Below are 8,102 nucleotides of genomic sequence, written 5' to 3'. Positions count from 1 at the left end.
CGAACGTTAGAGATTAACCACCGACACTCAGATAGTTATCCATGTGGAATCTCTCGACGGGTCTCCAATGTTTTGTTCTATAACAAAAACATCCACGTGTTCATTTAAGTGTCACCACACTTTAACTTGTGAGATCAACTACTTACTTCACAAGTAAGAAATGCCACACGTGATGGTCTATCCGTAATAACGATATCCGTATCTCGTTATTACTTACGACCACGGATGATTTAAGATTCAATCAGATGTAATTTGTATCTCACAATCACAACTCCTTGTGATTAACAAATTACAAATATTTGAATCTACGGACTCTATTATTTATTTAATTGTCTATTAATTAAATAATAGATCTGCTATTTAATTGCATTAATTATATATAAAAGTATTTATGTTCAAAGTTGATTGGACCTTGGGCATAATACTTACAATGTGCACATGCACTTTTTTCCTAACCTCAAATTCAAAGCACCAAAAATCCGCCAAGCTTCCTCCAGGGCCTTATCCTTTTCCGATCATTGGGAATATTCTAAGACTAGGTGAAAACCCTCACCAATCACTGGCCAAACTTTCCCAAACCTATGGACATCTTATGTATTGTTGAAAATACGTTGTTCGAAAATCAATAAACATGTGTGTGGAATGGAATGAATAGAATGAACAAAATTGGAACATAAAATTAAAATCGGAGGCCCAAGATGAATGCCATGCGACCGCATAGCAATATGGCCATGCGGTCGCATGGCCACAACCCGAAATTGGAGAGGCCAGTTTGAAGAACTCCATGCGACCACATGGAGTTATACCATGCGGTAGCATGGTAAAACAAATTAGCCGTTGGGCAGTTTTTTCGACAATTTTTGGTTGGTTTGTTGGTGGCTTTTCACTTCTTTTTTGGCACCACTTCGTGAAGCTGTGTTCCATAGCTATAAATTGGTGGCTTGTGATAATTAGAATAACAAGAAAAACACTTGAAAATATTGTGATCAATATATTCATTCCACAAAGAAGAAATCAAAGTTTTCTTCATCTATATTCATTTCCCTTTGTGTTCCTCAAGTTTTGGAGAATTTATACAAGTGCTTAAGTTTTAATTATCTACAAGGCTTGATTACTCCTACAAAACATTTGCCGCGAAACCTTTTAAGCACCAAATTATATACGAGAGGGGGCAAATATCATTTGAGGACAACGATATAATGTCGTGTTTGAGCCTTTCATATTCGGTTTGATCTTCTCGTTATTTTCATCTTCTTGATTAATTTTTTATGTTGTTTCTTCTCCAACCCCGGTGGTGAATAATTTCCCAATAATCTCAAAAGATATTTTCGCAGTGGAGAATGGAATCACTTTGGTAAAGATCAAGTTGATGATATGTAGATCTTGGTTGGATCATTTGATGAGATGAACTTTATAAGAAGATTTGTTTTGAAGATAGATAGACATGCTTTCTCTCGATAATGGAAGAACAATGAATCCAGATTCATGGTTCTAGATTCGGTTCATGTTTCCAGGTTCGGTAATCATCATTTCGCCTTATTCGGTAAGTCAAAATTGTGTTTTGATTTTACTCATACATACGGTACGTGAATATAATGTGCACAACATAGGTGTTATATTTTGTGTTCGTTGTGCATAAAAATCTGGAATTATACATGGTTTAATTTTGGAAGAATTAAAATTTCCATTTTTTCGAATCCTCTGCATGAAATGCATGACAGTTAAAGATAATTTATTAATTTCTGAAATGGCTAACCCAGCATGTGTCTGTCCAAGATAATTTGCTTATTTTGAAAGGGTGCATATGGTTCCATGCAATTGTGATAGAAATGAGATCTACTCAGCATGATGATTGTTTAATGATTAATTTGTTATGCATGTGATATATTACATGAACACTCTTAAAAAATCAGATTGAACGTGGATTTATACTCATGACATATCATTTCTAGAATTTTGCACTTCCTTTATAAGAAAGTTGTTTGTCAGAAATGATGAAAGGAGTCATGAGAATTTGGTTATGCATAATGATTACATGTATGAAAATATGGGAAAGGCATAAATCAAATGATAGATTTTATTTTAATTTGGTTTGGTTCTTTGGTACATTTTAATTGACATTATACATGCGAAATTGTTGAAAGTATATGAATCTCCATTTCTTTGTTGAGCTATGAGAATGACATGATATTGCTCATATTGGGAAATTCTAAAGAGTTGGAATTTTATGAAAGAAATTATGTGAACTTTCATGACCATTTCTTCTACTAGAAAATGAAAATTACATATGGATTACTTCATCTTGATGAATGCTATTACATGTAAAATTAAAACAAACTGGTTATTCTCACTTTGTTGTGACAATTGGAATGGTTCATATGCATGAATATTAAAGAATGCAATTCAAACCAATTGTGGTGGCTGAAGATCTATTTGACCATGGTTGTTATTTGGTGATTAATTCCAATATATGGGATGTCACATCTGCTTGGATGAGACACGAACCCACTTAGGTAGCCCACATGTTTCTGTAGGGCATCATTTATTGCACGGCGCATTTGCCATTATGTTGGCTCATGGACTCCGAAGTGCAAGTAAAGCACATCCCTATTTGTGTTTTGAGACTAGCCTATTAATATTTAATGGGTCTAAAGGATGTGAATAAATGTAGGATGCCTACTATTTGTTGAAAGTACATGAAATTTCAAAATTCTTCTATTGGAATATGAGAATTACATGATAAATTTGATGGTTGATTTCATGTCCTATTGGAATGTTGATAGCCACAATTAAGTGAGATAATATTATGCAAAAATGTGTTAGCATAGAAATGTGATTTTGATCAACTATGAATAAGGTGAACATGTACCTTATTATTTGATGTAATATGATGCTATCTTGTGAATGTCATGAAAGTGATAAATTGCAAATGATTAGAGATTAACATGCTTAGTCTCATTTATTGTTAAATTGGACTTTAATCATGGAACCAATCGAGTTGCTTTGTGCTTGAAAAGAATTAACAGTCTATGAGATGATCCTGATAAAATGTGCGATCAAATTGAAGATAGTCGGTTTGAAGTATATTGTGACTTACCAACTATTATCGGAAAGTACCTGAACTTTCACGGGCATTATCAAAAATGATAAATGAACTAAACTATAAAAGAATTGATAAACTCTAAGTTCAATTACAATCCCAAATGTGGGGGTTAACATTAACGCTTGTGAATTTATAAGAGAAGTTCAAGACTTATGGATGCAATATTACAAAGATTGCATATAAATTCCTAATTGTTGAATTGTGGGGGTAACTTTAACGTAAAAGTTAAAGTTCCCTAAACCTTTTAATCATAAAAATATATCTATGAAGGAGAAAAGGTGGAAAATCCTTATATATAATTGTAAGAATGGATACACTAAGTCTAAGGTGGATAAATTGGGTTAAAGCCGATTATGGCGTTTGTAAAAACAATTTGAATATTTAAAGAATATTCATGTTATTGAAAATCATTGTAAAGACTCAATGATGAGAAGTGAATACCCACGAATAAAATCCACAAAAGTAATTGACTAAGTGTAATAATTTAATAAAAATCTTTCAACTGTGTTTGAAGTCTATAAAGCTTCAAATAAAGCGAGCGAGAAGCATGTGGCTTCTTCGTGGTGACGAGTTGTATCTATCAAATGAATTGATCATTGGCTAGCTATATTTTGGTAAGATATTACTTCACATGAAATGAGAAGTAAAGACATATTTAAATAAAGCGAGTGAGAAGCATGTGGCTTCTTGGTGATGACGAGTTGTATCTATCAAATGAATCGATCATTGGCTAGCTATATTTTGATAAGATACTACGTCACATGAAATGAGAAGTACAGACATATAAGTCTTACAGGTGACATCACAAGGAAATTATCAAAGATGGAATAATTTCTAAAGAGAATTTAACGAATTCTTTAATTGGACCACTAAATAGATTTTTAGTGGTATCTACTTCGTGTAGGATAGTGTTGAAACTCCTAAAATATAAAGGTCCACCAATGACGGCAATTCTACCTATCATTACTCAAAAGGTAATCCACGGATTCAAAGGGTATTAACAAGTCATTCGATATGTGGATGGTTGCAGCATTATATAAATCCACGATATTCCTATCCTAATTAAAATAATGCTGGTTGTTACTGAAATGAGGGTTGAGTTTTAAACTCTTAATGAAGTTCAGTGCTAAAACACAAGTACCTCTAAAAAGTAACAAAGGTACTGAAAGAACTTCACCTAGACGAACTTCGAGGTGGTGCCGCCTTAATAGAGGGTTGAAGTTTCTCTCTTAAAAGTTTGTTGAAAAGGATAAGCGCAAGGCCATATGATCGTTAAGCGAGATTGAGGAACTTGAGAATACATAATACTGATGTGTGTATTCTTACCGGTATTGTCACATGGAACAATTGATTCAAAACTTCATGCCACCTTTGATTCTGACTTTACTTTGTTTGAATTACACTATGGTTAGATTCAAATCGAAAGATATTTAATCCTTACGCATGAGTATTGATACTTTGAATATAAGAGTTTATTGAAATTTGAACAAGTGGGAGATTGTTGAAAATATGTTGTTCAAAAATCAATAAACACGTGTGTGGAATGGAATGAACAAAATTGGAACATAAAACTAAAACTGGAGGCCCAAGATGAATGCCATGCGACCGCATAGCAATATGGCCATGCGATCGCATGGCCACAACCCGAAACTTGAGAGGCCAGTTTGAAGAACTCCATGCGACCGCATGGAGTTATACCATGCGGTCGCATGGTACAATGAATTAGCCGTTGGACAGTTTTTAGGTGGTTTTCGGTTGGTTTGTTGGCGGCTTTTTCACTTCTTTTTTGGCACCACTTCGTGAAGTTGTGTTCCATAGCTATAAATTGGTGGCTTGTGAAAATTAGAATAACAAGAAAAACACTTGAAAACATTGTGATCAATATATTCATTCCACAAAGAAGAAATCAAAGTTTTCTTCATCCATATTCATATTCCCTTTGCATTCTTCAAGTTTTGGAGAATTTATACAAGTGTTTAAGCTTTAATTCTCTACAATGCTTGATTACTCTTACAAACCATTTTCTGCAAAACCTTTTAAGCACCAAATTGTATACGAGAGGGGGCAAATGTCGTTTGAAGACAGTAATATAATGTTGTGTTTGAACCTTTCATATTCGGTTTGATCTTCTCGTTATTTTCATCTTCTTGATTAATTTTTTACGTTGTTTCTTCTCCAACCCTGGTGGTGAATAATTTCCCAACATATCTTAGAATAGGTTATCGTGAAACAATAGTTGTTTCATCACCAGAAATAGCTAAAATTGTCCTACAAAAATATGATCAATCCTTCTGTGGTAGAACTGTCCCCGTGACCCTTGAATCCTTCGAGCATGACAAATTTTCTATGCCGTGGTTGCCAGTTGATAATCAATGGCGTAAACTCCGCAAAATATAGAAAGAAAGGATGTTTTCATTGCAAAGGCTAGATGCAAGTCAAGGCATCCAACGAGAAAAATTGCAGAAACTATGCGATTATGTGAATCAATGTTGTGTTAATGGTCATGTAGTGGATATTGCTGAGGCTACATTTACAACCTCACTAAACATGATATCGTCCACTCTTTTCTCAGTTGATTTTGCTGACTTCAATTCTGATTCCTCTCAAGAGTTTAGGGATGTTGTGTGGAATGTAAATAAATGTATTGGCAGTCCTAATCTTGTAGATTACTTTCCAGTTCTTAAATATGTTGATCCACAAGGCATCTCTCGCAGAACCAAGTTTTATTTCAGAAAATTATATGCAATTCTGGAAATTATTATAGATGAACGGTTGAAATCAAGAGGAACACTAGAGAAAAATAATTTACTGGAAGCCCTTCATGATCTCTACAAAAAGCCTGAGTCAGAATTAGCCCAAAAAGATATAAACCATCTACTAACGATAAAGACTATACTTAATTTTATTGCTCTAGAAATCTAAGAAAAAATACTTAAATTTTCTCTCTTTCTTGGCTTTGTATTTTGTAGGACTTATTTCTTGGTAGCACGGATACGGTTCCAGCTACTGTTTAATGGGCAATGGCTGAATTGCTCCGCAACCCCAAGAAGATGAGCAAAGCTAAAAGTGAGCTTACTGATTGGATTGGAGAGCATGATGTGATTCAAGAATCAGATATTTCAAAGCTCCCTTACTTACAGACCGTGGTGAAAGAAATACATAGGCTTCACCCTATTGGACCCTTGTTAGTACCTCATAAAGCTGTGGCCAATGTAGAAATCAATGGTTACATAGTCCCCAAAAATGCTCAAATACTATTTAATTTATGGGCAAGTAGTAGAAATTTGGTCCAGTCTAGATTCGTTTATGCCAGAAAGATGTTTAGATCACAAAATTGATTTCAACGGCCAAGATTTCAAGTTCATTCCCTTTGGTGCAGGGAGGAGGATTTGCCCGGGATTGCCTTTGGCAAACTGAGTAGTCCACATCATGTTGGCCACTTTGATGCACAACTTCCATTGGAGACTAGAAGAGGGACTAAAACCAGAAGAAATTGATATGAGCGAGAAATACACAACTACTCTACACAAGGCCATACCTCTCAAGGCTTTTCCAATCAAATTGTGATCTTTATCTTTGTTTTATATGTTGAAGAGTGCTTTTACCTGCTTTAGAGTGGTGAATAAAAGATGCCAATGCTGCAATATTGCCCTTTCTGGGTAGCGTTAAGTCTACTAAGATGGATACTTTTTGTTGTTTTCTTTAATTTGCTAATTCTCCTTATAAAAAGTAAAAGGTCATACACTTCAAGAACTCGCAAATTCAACTTGGGTGGAGATAAACATGTCAAATGTGTATCACAGACTCAATGTAGGTATCGCGTGCCTTAAAATTCAAAACGTGAATTACTTGCTCTGTAGAAGGCCTGGGTCCTCTCTTCACTAATTATAATCCTCGATTATTTACTTTATTTTTGAACATTATTTAAACTATGTTGACTTTTCTACATCAATGATTGAACCACTCCTTTCAATGATTGAACAAAATAATTGATAAATATTTTTTAAATTATTTATTCTTTGGTGTAAATATTATAATGCAGTAATAGTAGCAACCACAACAATGGATATATTATTTATTAGAGTTGTTCATGGTATTAATGGAAATGCTACACAGGCAAGGATAGGGCTGAGGTGGTTAAATTTCAGATCACACCACAGCCCCTTTGAGCAGCGAAATTCTGGTATTGATTGAACTAGGATTCATTATCGGTCATACATTCTGTACCAAAAATTCCCAGCAGGGGTGATGATTCTGTTTCCAATAATTTCACAATTTAAACTCCATTTTCTCAAAGGATATTGACAATGCTAAAAAGTCGGCAATTATCCAAATTTAGATTATAATTCAAAGATACAAAGTGATGAGTGTGTTTTTACACAATAGTCGTGGTGCCTGGCTATTGGCCCGGGGACCATTTTGTATTTTTTTCAAAAGATCAGGGACTTGAGCTGAAATTTCTCAAGGTTTTGGTATAAATACCAAAACTTGGCAGCTGGAATTCATCCAATTTTGAGCTCCCACCCGGCTACAGCTACTTCTTCTCTTCTTTCTATTATTATTATTATTATTATTATTATTATTATTATTATTATTTCTTTATTTTCCTTTTATTTCTAAAGTTCAGTGCTAAAACACAAGTACCTCTAAAAAGTAACAAAGGTACTGAAAGAACTTCACCTAGACGAACTTCGAGGTGGTCCGCCTTAATAGAGAGTTGAAGTTTCTCTCTTAAAAGTTTGTTGAAAAGGATAAGCGCAAGGCCATATGATCGTTAAGCGAGATTGAGGAACTTGAGAATACATAATACTCGAGATTCAATCAAAGAAGTTTGCAAGGTTTTGGAAAAATCAAAAGCAAGCAATTTCATTTTCAAAAAAAATCCAACAAAAGGGATTTTATCTATATCTTGTGTTTTCTCAATTATTTTGTCAAACTTGCAATCTATTGTATAAAATATTCTCCTTTTATCATCTATATAAAATGGGTTAAGTTAATT

At 34.2% G+C, this 8,102-nt stretch overlaps 1 pseudogene; it reads left to right on the top strand.

Annotated features, from left to right (window-relative positions):
* The first annotated feature begins 430 nt into the window (after positions 1–430).
* On the top strand, positions 431–6,736 carry LOC111411526 (annotated as a pseudogene).
* The last annotated feature ends 1,366 nt before the right edge of the window (positions 6,737–8,102 follow it).

Source organism: Olea europaea, chromosome 15 (genome assembly GCF_002742605.1).
Source record: "Olea europaea var. sylvestris chromosome 15, O_europaea_v1, whole genome shotgun sequence".
NCBI classification, from domain to species: Eukaryota; Viridiplantae; Streptophyta; class Magnoliopsida; order Lamiales; family Oleaceae; genus Olea; species Olea europaea.
Note: the sequence above shows the minus strand (reverse complement) of the source record. Positions and strands in the feature narration are given on the sequence as shown.